Source organism: Lithobates pipiens, unplaced genomic scaffold, assembly GCF_037356315.1.
Source record: "Lithobates pipiens isolate NorthernLeopardFrog02 unplaced genomic scaffold, aLitPip1_a1.2 Scaffold_28, whole genome shotgun sequence".
Classification (NCBI taxonomy): Eukaryota; Metazoa; Chordata; class Amphibia; order Anura; family Ranidae; genus Lithobates; species Lithobates pipiens.
Genome location: NW_027507789.1, coordinates 81688692 through 81707522, shown reverse-complemented (window position 1 = coordinate 81707522; position 18831 = coordinate 81688692). Strand labels below are relative to the sequence as shown.

The 18831-nt window shown below is 49.0% G+C and overlaps 9 pseudogenes; 6 read left to right on the top strand and 3 right to left on the bottom strand.

The window, feature by feature from the left end:
• Positions 1–1943: 1943 nt before the first annotated feature.
• On the bottom strand, positions 1944–2063 carry LOC143937076 (5S ribosomal RNA; annotated as a pseudogene).
• Positions 2064–2158: 95 nt separating this feature from the next.
• On the bottom strand, positions 2159–2277 carry LOC143936936 (5S ribosomal RNA; annotated as a pseudogene).
• A 3935-nt stretch (positions 2278–6212) lies between these two features.
• LOC143936702 (5S ribosomal RNA) lies at positions 6213–6331 on the bottom strand (annotated as a pseudogene).
• A 1774-nt stretch (positions 6332–8105) lies between these two features.
• On the top strand, positions 8106–8224 carry LOC143936785 (5S ribosomal RNA; annotated as a pseudogene).
• A 320-nt stretch (positions 8225–8544) lies between these two features.
• On the top strand, positions 8545–8663 carry LOC143936357 (5S ribosomal RNA; annotated as a pseudogene).
• A 101-nt stretch (positions 8664–8764) lies between these two features.
• Positions 8765–8883, top strand: LOC143936651 (5S ribosomal RNA; annotated as a pseudogene).
• Positions 8884–12599: 3716 nt separating this feature from the next.
• On the top strand, positions 12600–12718 carry LOC143937100 (5S ribosomal RNA; annotated as a pseudogene).
• A 5552-nt stretch (positions 12719–18270) lies between these two features.
• On the top strand, positions 18271–18389 carry LOC143936476 (5S ribosomal RNA; annotated as a pseudogene).
• Positions 18390–18484: 95 nt separating this feature from the next.
• On the top strand, positions 18485–18604 carry LOC143937184 (5S ribosomal RNA; annotated as a pseudogene).
• The last annotated feature ends 227 nt before the right edge of the window (positions 18605–18831 follow it).

Sequence of the window (18831 nt, the reverse complement as noted above, 5' to 3'; positions counted from 1 at the left end):
TCTCAACCCTAACAGATCCGACAGGGCTTTTCCAACTGCCTTTTTGGAGAGCGGCGCAACTACATCATTTTCTCCATTCCATCCCCAATCCTCAAACGTTCGCCCGCCCTCAGTCGGAGTTTGAGACTCTATGCAGGAGCGAAGGCCCTTTGGCCCACATTCTCTCTCAAACAGATTACCCACACTTAACCTGTCTGTCCAACTGGGAAAAGGACCTTAATTGCTAATTTTCCCCAGCACAGAGACAACGCATTATCACTTTGGCTCTCAAAATGTCGCTGTGCACGAAGATACAGGAGACGAATTTTAAACTTCTCACCAGGTGGTATTTGACACCATCAAAGCTGCAGAAATGTTTCGAACATATGCTGGAGGTGTGGAGAAGAAGAGGGCACGTTGCTGCACATTTTTTGGTCCTGCCTCAGCTTGGTGGACTTCTGGACAGAGATCCGATGCATAACACAAAAATTCACAGACTTCTCCATCCAGGAAGAGGCTGCATTCTTTCTCTTGCACCATTCACAGATTCCCATTAAAGTGGAGGGCCGGTTATAAAAAAAAAAAAAAAAAAAAAAAAAAGTCAGCAGCTGCAAACACTGCAGCTGCTGACTTAATAAACACACTCACCTGTCCAGGGCGCCCGCGATGTCGGCCGCCCGAGGCCGACCCGTCCCTCGGCTCTCGGGTCCCGGCGCCGCCATCCCTTGTAAGGGAAACAGGCAGCGGAGCCTTATGGCTTCACTGCCCGTTTCCTACTGCGCATGCGCGAGCCCCGCAGCTACTGCGCATGCGCGAGTCCCGCAGCGCTTTCTGAATGGGACGCGCTGTGTTCTGGAACACACAGTTCCCAGAACACAGCGCGACTCATTACCCAGAAGACGCCGCGACGAAGACAGAAGACAGAAGATCTCCGCGGAGGAGGAAGAGGAAGATTAGGAGAAAGTGCCTAGCAACAGGCATTTCTGGTAAGTAAAAAAAAAAAAATTTTTTCATTTTTTTTTTTTTTAGATTTTTTGTAATTTTTAACATTTTTTTGTTTTTCAGGGTGGCCCTCCCCTTTAAGAAGTACAAAAAAATCTATTTTACGGCATGTGATAAATGCGGCGAAATCCTGCATCCCTCTCTATTGGAAAAAATGTTCCCCCCCTTTCATTACCCACTGGCTTAGGAAAATAGAGGACATTAAAAAAAATGGAGGACTTGATCCTCACATCACAAGGTATACAAGAATTTTTTAAACAAACCTGAGACATCTGGAATACCTTTATATTCTCGCTGGAAGGATGTCGCCTGCTATCGCCTTAGTGCTCTGAGCTTTCCTTGACTGGCCCCTTGGACAGTGGCTGCCATCGTGTCTCGTCCCCTCTTCTCCTTTTCTGATCTTTCAACCCTTCTCTTTTCTGCCTACCTCCCCTATCTCTCACCCCCTCCACCCCCTCTCTCTTTTGGAAAGAGTGGAAAATTGGGAATGACGGCCCCACACCCCCCTCTGGATGGATTATGCCGGAGGGACCTGGGGGTTTGTGTGACCCTGGATCTTGGTACAGTACTTTATCCGTGCCTCGAATCATTGTGATTGATGGAAGGCAGACTCACAGTTGCGAATATACCTGTATCAAGTATTGTTCAGCTGCTTTTTGCTCTGTATTTCTCTGTTGCATTATGTACTCGGGGGACCGTCTTCCCCTATTTGGAGAAAAAATTATATTTGAAAAAAAAAAAGAAGCCTACGACACCTGGTATTCCCAGGCGGTTTCCCATACAGGCATTAACCAGGCCTGCTGGTCTGCTTAGCCTCCAAGATCAGACGAGATGGAACAGATTCAGGGTGATGTGGCCGTAGCCGATATCTTCAGGCACTCTCAACTCTCTTGACAAACACCAAGATGGTCACCTTGGAAACAAGCGGAAAAAAATAGGTCAATGGCCACAACATAAAAAGATGCCTACGGCATCTGGAAATCCCAGGCGGTCTCCCATCCAGGTACTAAACTGGTCCCAACCCTGCTTAGCCTCTGAGATCAGATGAGATTGGGCTCTTTTAGGGTGGTGTGGCCGTAGGAGATTTCTTCAGGCACTCTCAACCTTGACTAACGCCAATATGGTCACCTTGGGAAACAAACAAAAAAATCAAGTCAACGCCAACAACATGAGAAGAAGTCTACAGCACCTAGTATTCCCAGGTGGTCTCCCATCCAGGTATTAACAAGGCCCGACCCTGTTTAGTCTCTGAGATCAGACGAGATCTGTTGCTTTCAGGGTTATGTGGCCATAGGCGAGCTCTTCAAGCACTCTCAACCCTCTTGACAAACACCAAGATGGTCACCTTGGTAAACAAAAAAAAAAAAAAAACAAGTCAACGCCAACAACATAAAAATAAGCCTTCAGCACCTAGTATTCCCAGGTGGTCTCCAATCCAGGTACTAGCAAGGCCCGACCCTGTTTAGCCTCTGAGATCAGAGGAGATCGGGCGCTTTCAGGCTTATGTGCCCATAGACAATCTCTTTGGGCACTCTCAACCCTCTTGACAAATGCCAAGATAGTCACCTTGGGAAACAAGCGAAAAAAAAACAGGTCAATGTCAACAACATAAAAAGAAGACTACGGCACCTGGTATTCCAAAGCCATCTCCCATCCAGGGACTAACTAGGCCCAACCCTTCTTAGCCTCAGAGATGCGAAGAGATAGGGCTCTTTCAGGGTGATGCTGCTGTAAGCGAACTCTTTGGGCACTCTCAACCCTCTTGACAAATGCCAAGATGGTCACCTTGGGAAACAAGCGAAAACAAAACAAAACGAATCAAGGCCAACAACATAAAAAGAAGCCTACAATAACTGGTATTCCCAGGTGGTCTCCCATCCAGGTACTAACCAGGCCTGACTCTTCTTAGCCTCCAAGATCAGATGAGATTGGGTGCTTTCAGAGTGCTCGGACTCTTTCCCCATCACTAATGGGACGAGGCAGGGGTGTACTCTGTCTCCCCTAATTTTTATTCTGACACTGGAACCACTTATGTGTCACGTTCGGAATGACCCGAATATTACTGGCATATCCAAACCCTCGGCACACCACAAAATTGCGGCATGCGCTGACGATCTAATTTTTTTCGTCTCCAATCCACACATTTCACTTCCCAATATACTCGCGGCTCTCCGGCGATACGGCAGCCTATCAAACTATAAAATCAATTGCACCGTCGGCTGTATTGAATATATCGGTCCCGGATGGTGAGGCCAGGAGGCTACGCTCCGCTTTTCCATTCTACTGAGCTGAAAAATCTATACGTTACCTGGGCGTTGACATCGCAGCGGATTTGGCGCAATTGTACCCGCTTAATTTTGTCCCTCTCCTGAATAGACTGAAATCTGATTTGGGAAACTGGCATGCTTTAACACTGACCCGGTTCGGGCGCTGTAATGCATTCAAAATGACGGCCCTCCCGCGGATCTTATACTTGTTCCAGACATTACCGATCCGGTTACCCCCAATTTTTTTCAGACAACTGCAGCTGCTGCTCCGGGACTTTATTTGGGCACGCAAACCGCCCAGAGCCCGTTTGCAATTGCTTGCCAGACCAAAGGACAGGGGGGGTCTGGGTCTCCCAGATCTGAGACAATACAACAGAGCGACTCTGCTAGCGAGAGTCGTTGATTGGCATTGTAATGGCCCACACAAGCAGTGGGTGGAGATGGAGATTGAGGATGGATCCATTCCCCTATTGAGCTCCCCGTGGCTCCTGTCCTCCCTACCAAAAGACCTCAGAGATCACCCCGTAGTGGGAGCTACGTTGGCTGTTGTGCGGAGGTTGTTCCGCTGCACACACATTGCTCCCCTGCCGTCACCAATGACTCCGGTTATAGGTAATCCAGACTTCCCACCGGGATTTACCAACAATAAACTGCGACAGTTGACAGTGGTGGGGAAACAGCGTCTGGGAGAGGTGTGGCCCTCGGGAGGGCTCCCGACCACGCAAACTATCGCCGAGCTTTCTGACCCTCCGCTTGAATTGTTTAATGCTTATCAACTTCGTCACTTTCTTCTGGCCATACAAAGGGCCCCCTACACTCCTAGAGACCTGACGCCCTATGAGTCATCTGTCACAAAAAGGAACCTGTGCGACACACCCTCTCCCTCCTGTACAACATATTAAGTAGTCAGGAGGAAGAGTCGACCCCACCATTTATCCACAAATGGGAGATTGCATTTGGCAACACATTTACCCCACAACAGATAGGGAAGATCCTGACATTAGTACATAAAGCTTCCATCGCAAACCAATATCAAGAATCAGGATACAAGATAGTCTCACGCTGGTATAGAGTCCCATACCTTCTGAATAAAATGAATAGATCGATCCCAGATGTTTGTTGGAGGTGCAATTCAGATACGGGGACCATGGGACACATTTTCTGGGCATGCCCGGCCTTGAGGAACTTTTGGGTGGAGGTGACCGGGACGATAAAAACTCTCAGAAATGTAGATATCGCAGACAACCCAGCAGCGTGCCTTCTACACTTGACCGAACAGCCTGTTCGAAAATACAAAAAAACCCTCACGATGCAACTCCTGAACGCCGCCCGGGTCTGCATTCCCACACTGTGGAGGCAGCCTCAGCCCCCATCCAAGGTGCTGTGGTATTCCAAAGTCAATCATATTCTCCGGATGAAAGAATTGACCGCCACCCTTCACAACACTGAAGAGGCATTTAGTGTTACATGGAGGCCCTGGAGGTATTTTACTGGTACTTGAGACTACATTCGGGAGGTGAGCAGCGCCCCTGTCCCAGAAAACGACTGAACATTTAACGTTTACCTACGTAGGCCATGTCTGCCCTGGGTGGCATTCCCCCCCCTCCCTTTTTGTCTTTATTTTTCTATTTTTCCCCGCCGCCATCCCCCCCCTCCTCTCTCTCCGTCTTTGCACTCTCTTCTTCCCCCGTCCTCCCTTTTGACTATGCCTTGTCTCCTTACTAGCCTTTGGGACCCAGAAGAACCCCAGGGTTCTGGACACGACCGGCTCATATTTTACTCTGGTTCACGTAGGTCATGATAAGCTGGCTCGCTGTGGTCCCAGTTGTTCTCCATGATTAAATTTGTCCGAACGGAGCTGCATTAGTTATACTGTACTACATGTCGGAGGTGGGGTTTCTCTCTTTTCTGCATGAAACTCTAGGACTCCCCTCTGAGAACCCAGAGTTATTTGGCTGCCTATTTTTTGTTACCATGTAATTGTGACCCTGGGTCATGCTGTATGGTTGACTGTTACATTTGTGTTGTTCTACTTATACTTAGTAAAAGAATAAAACAAAAAATAAAAAATAAGTCAATGCCAACAACTTAAAAAAAAAGCCTATGGCATCGAGAAATCCCAGGCGGTCTCCCATCCACGTACTAACCAGGTCCCAAACCTGCTTAGCCTCTGAGATCAAATGAGATTTGGCTCTTTCAGGGTGATGCAGCCATAGTAGATTTTTTCAGGCACGCTCAACCCTCTTGACAAACGCCAAGATGGTCACCTTGGGAAACAAACAAAAAAAACAAGTCAATGCCAACAACATAAAAAGAAGCCTACCGCACCTAGTATTTCCACGCGGTCTCCCATCCAGGTATTAACAAGGCGCGTCCCTTTCTAGCCTCTGAGATCAGCGGAGATTGGGCGCTTTCAGGGTGATGTGTCCATAGGCAATCTCTTTGGGCACTCTCATCCCTCTTGAAAAATGCCAAAACCCTGGGAAACAAGCGAAAAAAAACAGGTCAACGCCAACAACATAAAAAGAAGAATACGGCACCTGGTATTCCAAGGCCGTCTCCCATTCAAGTACTAACTAGGCCCAACCCTTCTTAGCCTCTGAGATCAGAAGAGATAGGGTGCTTTCAGGGTGATGTGGCTGTAAGCGATCTCTTTAGGCACTCTCAACCCTCTTGACAAATGCCAAGATGATCACTTTGGGAAACAAGCGAAAAAAACAGGTCAACACCAACAACATAAAAAGAAGCCTGCGGCATCTGGAAAACCCAGGCGGTCTCCCATCCAGGTACAAACCAGGCCCAACCCTGCTTAGCCTCTGAGACCAAGCGAGATTGGGCGCTTTCAGGTTGTTGTGCTCGTAGGCAATTTCTTTGTGCACTCTCAACCCTCTTGACACATGCCAAGATGGTCACCTTGGGAAACAAGGGAAAATAAAACAGGTCAACGCCGACAACATAATGAGAAGCCTATGGCACCTGGTATTCCCAAGCTGTCTCCCATCCAGGAACTAACCAGGCCCATCGCTGCTTAGCCTTCGAGATCAGATGAGATTGGGCTCTTTCAGGGTGATTTGGCCATAGGCACTCTCTTTGGGTACTCTGAAGCCTCTTGACAAAGGCCAAGATGGTCACCTTGGGAAACAAGCTAAAAAAAACAGGTCAAAGCCAACAACATAAAAAGAAGCCTACGGCATCCAGTATTCCCAGGCGATCTCCCAATCAAGACACTAACCAGACCAGATCCTTCTATGGCACCTGGTCTTCCCAGGCAGACTCCCATCCAGGTACTAACCAGGCCTGACGCTGCTTAGCCTCTGAAATCAGACAAGATCGGGTGCTTTCAGGTTGATGTGGCCGTAAGCGTTCTCTTCAAGACACGCCCAACCCTCTTGACAAACGGCAAGATGGTCGCCTTGAGAAACAAGCAAAAAAAACAGGTCAAAGCCAACAACATAAAAAGAAGCCTATGGGCTTACAGTGGACCCTAAAAGATGGGACCCACTAGCTCTGTCATGGTTCGGACGCTGTAATGTGTTGAAGATGAACGCGTTGCCACGACTTCTGTATCTACTACAAGCCTTACCTATCAAAATACCCCAGACTTTCTTTCATGCGGTTCGCTCAATCTTTATCAAGTTCCTCTGGCGTGGAAAACATATGCGTATTGGTAGGGCAATGCTATTGCGACCGAAATTGCGGGGAGGTATTGGCTTCCCGGACCCTGCTCTATATTACACAGCGACGCACATGACACCGGTGTTGACTGGTGCCGGTGTTCTGCCATATACTGTCCGGCCATGATATAGTGTCTGCGCCGTACTGCGCATGCGCAGTACGGAGCAGACGAAGCTTTGGAGATTTTCATGCGCGGTGAGTGGAGGTGGTAGCCCCACCATCCAAGTGGACATAGGGTTGTGAATATTAGAGGGCCCCTCGCAGGCGAGCTTCGCTCGCCACGCTTCGGGCTTGGCCTCGCTGCGCATGCGCAGTACACAGCGGACACTATCCGATGGGGGACCATATGTGATAAGACACCGGCATGGGGAACTGAAGCTATGGGTCAAGCTAGAGCAGGAGATGGTGCGGGTTCCACTGGCTGGTCTGCCTTGGGCGGGGAGGCCATTGGAGCCCTGTGTGACTACTCACCCGTTAATTGGCCCCTCGCTCGCCGAGATGGATAGTTTTTTTCACCTTTCCCACCTGACTAACTTCCCTTCTCCTATGACCCCAATTATTGGACATCCTAGATTCCCTCCGGGCCTGTCTGACCAGGCCTTTACCAGGCAAGCCCCGAAAGGGCTTCTGAGAGAAGCCCTATTTCTTGGACCCACGGGCTTGATTCCCATGGGGACCATACTGCTAGAGCAAGTACCTGTTGCATTGGATATATATATATATATATTGGACCTATATGTTTCAGGGTGGCCTGCATAAAGTGCCAGGCCACCCTGTCAAAGGCCTTCTCCACGTCCGTTGACAACATAAGCAAGGGCCTTCCCTGTACATGCGCCGCATGGATTAAATTGAGGACTCGGGCCGTATTGTCTCTAGCTTCTGACTTATTTTTATTTTTTTGCTTGTTTCCCAAGGTGACCATCTTGGCGTTTGTCAAGAGGGTTGAAAGTGCCTGAAGAGATTGCCTACAGGCACATCACCCTGAAAGCACCCGATCACGTTTGATGTTGGAAGCTAAGAAGAGTCAGGCCTTGTTAGTACCTGGAGGGGAGACCGCCTGGGAATACCAGGTGTCGTAGACTTCTTTTTATGTTGTTGGCGTTGACCTGTTTTTTTTCCGCTTGTTTCCCAAAGTGACCATCTTGGTGTTTGTCAAGAGGGTTGAGAGTGCCTGAAGAGATTGCCTATGGCCACATCACTCTGAAAGCACCCAATCTCGTCTGACCTTGGAGGCTAAGAAGAGTCGGGCCTGGTTAGTACCTGGATGGGAGACCACCTGGGAATACCAGTTATTGTAGGCTTCTTTTTATGTTGTTGGCGTTGATTCGTTTTCTTTTTTCGCTTGTTTCCCAAGGTGACCATCTTGGCATTTGTCAAGAGGGATGAGAGTGCCCAAAGAGATCGCTTACAGCAGCATCACCCTGAAAGAGCCCTATCTCTTCTCTTCTCTGAGGCTAAGAAGGGTTGGGCCTAGTTAGTACCTGGATGGGAGATGGCGTTGGAATACCAGGTGCCGTATTCTTCTTTTTATGTTGTTGACATTGACCTGTTTTTTTTCGCTTGTATCTCAAGGTGACTATCTTGGCATTTGTCAAGAGGGTTGAGAATGCCCAAAGAGATTGCCTATGGGCACATAACCCTGAAAGCGCCCGATCTCCTCTGATCTCAGAAGCTAAACAGGGTTGGGCCTTGCTAGTACCTGGATTGGAGACCACCTGGGAATACTAGGTGCTGTAGGCTTCTTTTTATGTTGTTGGCCTTGACCTGGTTTTTTTTTCACTTGTTTCCCAAGGTGACCATCTTGGCGTTTGTCAAGAGGGTTGAGAGTGCCCAAAGAGATCACCTACGGCCCCATCACCCTGAAAGCGCCCAATCTCGTCTGATCTCGGATGCTAAACAGTGTCGGGCCTGGTTAGTACCTGGATGGGAGACCGCCTGGAAATACCAGATGCCATAGGCTTTTTTTTTTTTTTTTTTTTTTTATTTAGTAGTATGCGACATACAATGCAAAGGCAACTTCACAGAATGTGTGATACAAATAGTTACAAACAAACGATCATATTGCATGGATATCAGAGCCAATGGTAAGAAGTCCAAGGAGAATAGCACGTGTACAGCTTTGCGGTCATATCAAGATGAGATTAAAGCTCCATCTCGTTGGGATCCTCTACCACTTAAAATATTATTGATACTAGCCCTGCTACCTTCGAAGAGTTTAGATATCCATAGATAGAGGAAGAGTATTGTGTAGTAGTCAAATGGGGTCGGAACATACCATTTTCTTTTCCCTTTTTTGAGTTAAGAAGGGAAATAGTAGAACTGAAAGGAGGGAGAAGGGGAAAGAGAAGATTGGGGAAGGAAATGGCAGAAAAGGAAAAGAAGGGGTAAGGGGGTGTCGTGGGTAGAGTGGATAGGATGGGGTCCCCTCCCAGGGAGCAAGAGACGCCCTCGGCTCACCAGCTCATCAGCTGTCCAACGTTTGGAACAGCGATCTCCAACGATCACCATGAGCTTACTATGTCTCGCGGAGGTATTCTTCCGAAAAGCGAAACTGGGTCCAGTAGAACCATCTGTTCCCATGCTCCTCCGTTTTATCCCTCATTGTGGCAGTCAGGTCTTCCATTCGTTCAATATCATTAACCCTTGCGAACCACTGGGTCACCATTGGAGCAGATTGCTCTTTCCACTGACTTGGGATGCAGGCCCTAGCTGCCTTGAGGAGATGTTTAAGTAAGGACTTATGATAACGCTTTATCGACATAGGAGTTAGATTGAGAAGAACTGCTGCGGGATCATTGGCTAAGGAAATGTCTGTGAACTTGTGGATGAGTCTCAGGACAGGCTGCCCGAATGTTTGTAATTTAGGGCATTCCCAGAAAATGTGGAGAATGGTGCCAGCCTGTTGCCCACAGCGACAGCAGCGGTCAGATTGACCGGGGAATATTTTGGCCAACACCACCGGTGTACGATACCAGCATGTGATCAGCTTATATGAGATCTCCTGATATTTACTGCAGAGTGACGACTTATGGGCGAAAAAGAGTATTCTGTCCTTCTGTGGTTTGGAGAATGTAGTTTGTAAGTCCCTTTTCCATTTAGCTAGGAAGGGTGGATCCGTGGAGGATTGTGCATCTGTCAGGATTAGGTAGGACCTAGAGAGGGAACCATGAATTGGGCCATCATCCAGGCAAAGTTCCTTGAAGGGGTGGAATTGTCTAGAGAAGAACGAATGGTTAGGTAGTGATCCGAGGAAATGGATTAGCTGTCTAGCTCTCCAGCTATCCAATGCAACAGGTACTTGCTCTAGCAGTATGGTTCCCATGGGAATCAAGCCTGTGGGTCCAAGAAATAGGGCTGCTCTCAGAAGCCCTTTCGGGGCTTGCCTGGTAAAGGCCTGGTCAGACAGGCCCGGAGGGAATCTAGGATGTCCAATAATTGGGGTCATAGGAGAAGGGAAGTTAGTCAGGTGGGAAAGGTAAAAAAAACTATCCATCTCGGCGAGCGAGGGGCCAATTAATGGGTGAGTAGTCACACAGGGCTCCAATGGCCTCCCCGCCCAAGGCAGACCAGCCAGTGGAACCCGCGCCATCTCCTGCTCTAGCTTGACCCATAGCTTCAGTTCCCCATGCCGGTGTCTTATCACATATGGTCCCCCATCGGATAGTGTCCGCTGTGTACTGCGCATGCGCAGTACACAGCAACACAGATTTCAAAAATTGCGAGCATGAACGGCACCTGCGCACTGAGTACAGGTTCTATCCCCACTATCCAAGTGGACATAGAGTAAGAATATAAAAGAGCCGAGCGCAGCGAAGCCAAGCCCGAAGCGTGGCGAGCGAAGCTCGCCTGCGAGGGGCCCTCTAACCACTTTCAGACCGGACCAATTTGCTGGTCAAAGACCAGACCACTTTTTGCGATTCGGCACTGCGTCGCTTTAACTGACAATTGCGCGGTCATGCGACGTGGCTCTCAAACAAAATTAACGTCCTTTTTTTCCCACAAATAGAGCTTTCTTTTGGTGGTATTTGATCACCCCTGCGGTTTTTATTTTTTGCGCTATAAACAAAAATAGAGCGACAATTTTGAAAAAAACGCATTATTTTTTACTTTTTGTTATAATAAATATCCCCCAAAAATATATAAAAAAACATTTTTTTCCCTCAATTTAGGCCAATACGTATTCGTCTACATATTTTTGGTAAAAAAAATCGCAATAAGCGATTATTGATTGGTTTGCGCAAAAGTTATAGCGTTTACAAAATAGGGATAGTTTTATAGCATTTTTATTAATATTTTTTTATTATTTTATTTTTACTAGTAATGGCGGCGATCTGCGATTTTTATTGTGACTGCGACATTGTCGGGGACCCATCGGACATTTTTGACACATTTTTGGGACCATTGTCATTTATACAGTAATCACTGCTATATAAATGCAGTGATTCCTGTGTAAATGACACTGGCAGTGAAAGGGTTAACCAGTGAGTGGCAGTGTAGGGGTTAAGTGTTCCTAGGGGAGTGTTACTAACTGTGGGGGGGTTGGGCTTTCATTTAGTGTACACTGATCTCTGCTCCAATCACATGGAGCAGAGATCAGCGTCACTAGTTGCTAGGCAGAATGAGAAAATGTTGTTTATACAGCATTTCCTCACTTCCGCCGCTCCGTGAGACGATCGCGGGGATGCCCGCGGCGATCGAGTCCGCGGGTCCCGCGACCGGACTCACGGGGGTCCCGACCAGCGCGGGAGCGCGCCGCCGCCGGCGCGCTCCCGATGGCACGGCGGCAACGAATATTGGACGAACATGTACGCCAATATGCCTGCCCGTGCCATGCTGTCGACGTACATCGTCGTGCGCTGGTCGGGAAGTGGCTAATATTCACAACCCTATGTCCGCTTGGATGGTGGGGCTACCACCTCCACTCACCGCGCAGGAGCCGTTCAGCTTCGGAGTACACAGCGGACACTATATCATGGCCGGACAGTATATGGCAGAACACCGGCACCAGTCAACCACCGGTGTCATGTGCCTCGCTGTGTAATATAGAGCAGGGTCCGGGAAGCCAATACCTCCCCGCAATTTCGGTCGCAATAGCATTGCCCTACCAATACGCATATGTTTTCCGCGCCAGAGGAACTTGATAAAGATTGAGCGAACCGAATGAAAGAAAGTCTGGGGTATTTTGATAGGTAAGGCTTGTAGTAGATACAGAAGTCGTGGCAACACGTTCATCTTCAACACATTACAGCGTCCGAACCATGACAGAGCTAGTGGGTCCCATCTTTTAAGGTCCGCTGTAAGCCCATAGGCTTCCTTTTATGTTGTTGGCTTTGTCTGTTGTTCTCAAGGCGACCATTTGGCGTTTGTCAAGAGGGTTAGGCGTGTCTTGAAGAGAACGCTTACGGCCACATCAACCTGAAAGCACCCGATCTCGTCTGATTTCAGAGGCTAAGCAGCGTCAGGCCTGGTTAGTACCTGGATGGGAGACTGCCTGGGAAGACCAGGTGCCATAGAAGGATCTGGTCTGGTTAGTGTCTTGATTGGGAGATCGCCTGGGAATACTGGATGCCGTAGGCTTCTTTTTATGTTGTTGGCTTTGACCTGTTTTTTTTAGCTTGTTTCCCAAGGTGACCATCTTGGCCTTTGTCAAGAGGCTTCAGAGTGCCCAAAGAGAGTGCCTACAGCCAAATCACCCTGAAAGAGCCTAATCTCATCTGATCTCGGAGGCTAAGCAGCGATGGGCCTGGTTAGTACCTGGATGGGAGAAAGCTTGGGAATACCAGGTGCCGTAGGCTTCTCATTATGTTGTCGCGTTGACCTGTTTTTTTTCCCTTGTTTCCCAAGGTGACCATCTTGGCATGTGTCAAGAGGGTTGAGAGTGCACAAAGAAATTGCCTATGGGCACAACACCCTGAAAGCGCCCAATCTCGTTTGGTCTCAGAGGCTAAGCAGGGTTGGGCCTGGTTTGTACCTGGATGGGAGACCGCCTGGGTTTTCCAGATGCCGCAGGCTTCTTTTTATGTTGTTGGTGTTGACCTGTTTTTTTCGCTTGTTTCCCAAAGGGATCATCTTGGCATTTGTCAAGAGGGTTGAGAGTGCCTAAAGAGATCGCTTACAGCCACATCACCCTGAAAGCACCCTATCTCTTCTGATCTCAGAGGCTAAGAAGGGTTGGGCCTAGTTAGTACTTGAATGGGAGACGGCCTTGGAATACCAGGTGCCGTATTCTTCTTTTTATGTTGTTGGCGTTGACCTGTTTTTTTTCGCTTGTTTCCCAGGGTGACTATCTTGGCATTTTTCAAGAGGGATGAGAGTGCCCAAAGAGATTGCCTATGGGCACATCCCCCTGAAAGCGCCCAATCTCTGCTGATCTCAGAGGCTAGAAAGGGTCGCGCCTTGTTAATACCTGGATGGGAGACCGCCTGGAAATACTAGGTGTGGTAGGCTTCTTTTTATGTTGTTGGTGTTGACTTGTTTTTTTTGTTTGTTTCCTAAGGTGACCATCTTGGCATTTGTCAAGAGGGTTGAGCGTGCCTGAAAAAATCTACTATGGCTGCATCACCCTGAAAGAGCCAAATCTCATTTGATCTCAGAGCAGGGCCGGCGCTACCACTAGGCGAAGTAGGCAGCCGCCTAGGGCGCACTACCACCTAGGGCGCAACTACGGCCTCTGCCCAGTGTGAGCTCCTCTTCTGCTCTCTCGCCCCCCCTGTGGTGTTCCACCGGCGCCACCAATCCCCCATGTTTCCCGCTGAGCGCCCCACCGTACTCATCTCACAGCGCCGCTCCGGGACTCCTTTGCTCCAGCCTGTCCCTCTGGAGCTGCGCTGTGTGTCTGTGTGAGTGCAGCGGAGGGGCGGGGCTCGGCGGAGATGGGAGCTTCGAGAGGTCGGTCAGCTGACCTCCTGCCCGGCGGGGACATCATGGAGCGGGGTTGACGGCGCTGGCCTGGTCCCAGCGGGGATATGATGGAGGCGGAGCGGATGGATGGCGCTGGTGTGGCCCCGGCGGAGCGGGTGGACGGCGCTGGTGTGGCCCCGGCGGAGCGGATGGATGGCGCTGGCGTGGCCCCGGCGGAGCGGGTGGACGGCGCTGGCAGTGCGGAGGAGTCGGAGAGGCCCGGTGGGATGATGGTCGCTGAAGGCAGCATCAAAGAGCAGAGGTAAGGAGGAGGATGGATCCATTGAGCTGTATGGAGGGGGTTTGTGTGTGAGTAATGCAGGAAGTAGGAGTCAGGTAGGTCAGTGTGATGTGTGTCAGTGTCATGCCAGTGTGGTGTGTCTGTGTATGTGTCATGTCAGTGTGATGTGTCTGTGTATGTGTCATGCCAGTGTGATGTGTTTGTGTATGTGTCATGTCAGTGTGATGTGTCTGTGTATGTGTCATGTCAGTGTGATGTGTCTGTGTATGTGTCATGTCAGTGTGATGTGTCTGTGTATGTGTCATGTCAGTGTAATGTGTCAGTGTATGTGTCATGTCAGTGTAATGTGTCAGTGTATGTGTCATGCCAGTGTGATGTGTCAGTGTATGTGTCGTGTCAGTGTATGTGTCATGTCAGTGTAATGTGTCAGTGTATGTGTCATGTCAGTGTAATGTGTCTGTGTATGTGTCATGTCAGTGTGATGTGTCTGTGTATGTGTCATGTCAGTGTGATGTGTCTGTGTATGTGTCATGTCATTGTGATGTGTCTGTGTATGTGTCATGCCAGTGTGATGTGTCAGTGTATGTGTCGTGTCAGTGTATGTGTCATGTCAGTGTAATGTGTCAGTGTATGTGTCATGTCAGTGTGATGTGTCAGTGTATGTGTCATGTCAGTGTGATGTGTCTGTGTATGTGTCATGTCAGTGTATGTGTCATGTCAGTGTGATGTGTCTGTGTATGTGTCATGCCAGTGTGATGTGTCTGTGTATGTGTCATGCCAGTGTGATGTGTCAGTGTATGTGTCATGCCACTGTATGTGTCATGCCAGTGTGATGTGTCGTGTCAGTGTATGTGTCGTGTCAGTGTAATGTGTCAGTGTATGTGTCGTGTCAGTGTATGTGTCATGTCAGTGTATGCGTCAGTGTATGCGTCAGTGCCATTTTATGTGTCAGGGTATGTGTTTTCAGGGTATGTGTTTTCAGGGTATGTGTTTTCAGGGTAGGTGTCAGCGTGATGGTCAGTGTAGGTGTCAGCGTGATGGTCAGTGTAGGTGTCAGCGCGATGGTCAGTGTAATTGGCAGTGTAGGTGCCAGGTGGGTTGGTGTAGGTGCCAGGTGGGTCGGTGTAATTATCAGGTGGGTCAGTGTAGGGGTCAATGTGATGTGAGTAGTGCAGGAAGTAGGAGTCAGGTGGATTAGTTTATGTGTCAGGGGGTCAGTGTAGGGGTCAGATAGGTCATGTGTAGCAAGGGCAGGTGGAGTCATGGGCGCAGCCGGGGGGGGGTGGCAAAATTAGGTTTTCGCCTAGGGTGTCAACGATCCTTGCACCAGCCCTGTCTCAGAGGCTAAGCAGGGTTGGGACCTGGTTAGTACCGGGATGGGAGACCGCCTGGGATTTCTCGATGCCATAGGCTTTTTTTTTAAGTTGTTGGCATTGACTTAATTTTTTTTTTTTGTTTTATTCTTTTATTAAGTATAAGTAGAACAACATAAATATAACAGTCAACCATACAGCATGACCCAGGGTCACAATTACATGGTAACAAAAAATAGGCAGCCAAATAACTCTGGGTTCTCAGAGGGGAGTCCTAGAGTTTCATGCAGAAAAGAGAGAAACCCCACCTCCGACATGTAGTACAGTATAACTAATGCAGCTCCGTTCGGACAAATGTAATCATGGAGAACAACTGGGACCACAGCGAGCCAGCTTATCATGACCTACGTGAACCAGAGTAAAATATGAGCCGGTCATGTCCAGAACCCTGGGGTTCTTCTGGGTCCCAAAGGCTAGTAAGGAGACAAGGCATAGTCAAAAGGGAGGACGGGGGAAGAAGAGAGTGCAAAGACGGAGAGAGAAGAGGGGGGGGAGGGCGGCAGGGAAAAAAAGAAAAATAAAGACAAAAAGGGAAGGGGGGGAATGCCACCCAGGGCAGACTTGGCCTACGTAGGTAAACGTTAGATGTTCAGTCGTTTTCTGGGACAGGGGCGCTGCTCACCTCCCAAATGTAGTCTCAAGTACCAGTAAAATACCTCCAGGGCCTCCATGTAACACTAAATGCCTCTTCAGTGTTGTGAAGGGTGGCGGTCAATTCTTCCATCCGGAGAATATGATTGACTTTGGAATACCACAGCACCTTGGATGGGGGCTGAGGCTGCCTCCACAGTGTGGGAATGCAGGCCCGGGCGGCGTTCAGGAGTTGCATCGTGAGGGTTTTTTTGTATTTTCGAACAGGCTGTTTTTATTGTCCCGGTCACCTCCACCCAAAAGTTCCTCAAGGCCGGGCATGCCCAGAAAATGTGTCCCATGGTCCCCGTATCTGAATTGCACCTCCAACAAACATCCGGAATCGATCTATTCATTTTATTCAGAAGGTATGGGACTCTATACCAGCGTGAGACTATCTTGTATCCTGATTCTTGATATTGGTTTGCGATGGAAGCTTTATGTACTAATGTCAGGATATTCCCTATCTGTTGTGGGGTAAATGTGATGCCAAATGCAATCTCCCATTTGTGGATAAATGGTGGGGTCGACTCCTCCTCCTGACTACTTAATAGGTTGTACAGGAGGGAGAGGGTGTGTTGCACAGGTTCCTTTTTGTGACAGATGGATTCATAGGGCGTCAGGTCTCTAGGAGTGTAGGGGGCCCTTTGTATGGCCAGAAGAAAGTGACGAAGTTGATAAGCATTAAACAAGTCAAGCGGAGGGTCAGAAAGCTCGGCGACAGTTTGCGTGGTCGGGAGCCCTCCCGAGGACCACACCTCTCCCAGACGCTGTTTCCCCACCACTGTCAACTGTCGCAGTTTCTTGTTGGTAAATCCCGGTGGGAAGTCTGGATTACCTATAACCGGAGTCATTGGTGACGGCAGGGGAGCAATGTGTGTGCAGCGGAACAACCTCCGCACAACAGCCAACGTAGCTCCCACTACGGGGTGATCTCTGAGGTCTTTTGGTAGGGAGGACAGGAGCCACGGGGAGGTCAATAGGGGAATGGATCCATCCTCAATCTCCATCTCCACCCACTGCTTGTGTGGGCCATTACAATGCCAATCAACGACTCTCGCTAGCAGAGTCGCTCTGTTGTATTGTCTCAGATCTGGGAGACCCAGACCCCCCTTGTCCTTTGGTCTGGCAAGCAATTGCAAACGGGCTCTGGGCGGTTTGCGCACCCAAATAAAGTCCCGGAGCAGCACCTGCAGATGTCTGAAAAAGATTGGGGGTAACCGGATCGATAATGTCTGGAACAAGTATAAGATCCGCGGGAGGGCCGTCATTTTGAATGCATTACAGCGCCCGAACCAGGTCAGTGTTAAATCATGCCAGTTTCCCAAATCAGATTTCAGTCTATTCAGGAGAGGAAGAAAATTAAGCGGGTACAATTGCACCAAATCCGCTGCGATGTCAACGCCCAGGTAACGTATAGATTTTTCAGCTCAGTAGAATGGAAAAGCTGAGCATAGCCTCTTGGCCTCACCATCCGGGACCGATATATTCAATACAGCCGATGGTGCAATTGATTTTATAGTTTGATAGGCTGCCGTATCGCCGGAGAGCCACGAGTATATTGGGAAGCGAAATGTGTGGATTGGAGAGGAAAAAAATTAGATCGTCAGCGTACGCCGCAATTTTGTGGTGTGCCGAGGGTTTGGATATGCCAGTAATATTCGGGTCATTCCGAACGTGACACATAAGTGGTTCCAGTGTCAGAATAAAAATTAGGGCAGACAGAGGGCACCCCTGCCTCGTCCCATTAGTGATGGGGAAAGAGTCCGAGCACTCTGAAAGCACCCAATCTCGTCTGATCTTGGAGGCTAAGAAGAGTCAGGCCTGGTTAGTACCTGGATGGGAGACCACCTGGGAATACCAGTTATTGTAGGCTTCTTTTTATGTTGTTGGCCTTGATTCGTTTTGTTTTTTTTTCGCTTGTTTCCCAAGGTGACTATCTTGGCATTTGTCAAGAGGGTTGAGAGTGCCCAAAGAGATTGCCTATGGGCACATAAGCCTGAAAGCGCCAGATCTCCTCTGATCTCAGAGGCTAAACAGGGTCGGGCCTTGCTAGTACCTGGATTGGAGACCACCTGGGAATACTAGGTGCTGAAGGCTTATTTTTATGTTGTTGGCGTTGACTTGTTTTTTTTTTTTTGTTTGTTTACCAAGGTGACCATCTTGGTGTTTGTCAAGAGGGTTGAGAGTGCTTGAAGAGCTCGCCTATGGCCACATAACCCTGAAAGCACCAGATCTCGTCTGATCTCAGAGACTAAACAGGGTCGGGCCTTGTTAATACCTGGATGGGAGACCACCTGGGAATACTAGGTGCTGTAGACTTCTTCTCATGTTGTTGGCGTTGACTTGATTTTTTTGTTTGTTTCCCAAGGTGACCATATTGGCGTTAGTCAAGGTTGAGAGTGCCTGAAGAAATCTCCTACGGCCACACCACCCTAAAAGAGCCCAATCTCATCTGATCTCAGAGGCTAAGCAGGGTTGGGACCAGTTTAGTACCTGGATGGGAGACCGCCTGGGATTTCCAGATGCCGTGGGCTTCTTTTTATGTTGTGGCCGTTGACCTATTTTTTTCCGCTTGTTTCCAAGGTGACCATCTTGGTGTTTGTCAAGAGAGTTGAGAGTGCCTGAAGATATCGGCTACGGCCACATCGCCCTGAATCTGTTCCATCTCGTCTGATCTTGGAGGCTAAGCAGGGTCAGGCCTGGTTAATGCCTGGATGGGAAACCGCCTGGGAATACCAGGTGTCGTAGGCTTCTTTTTTTT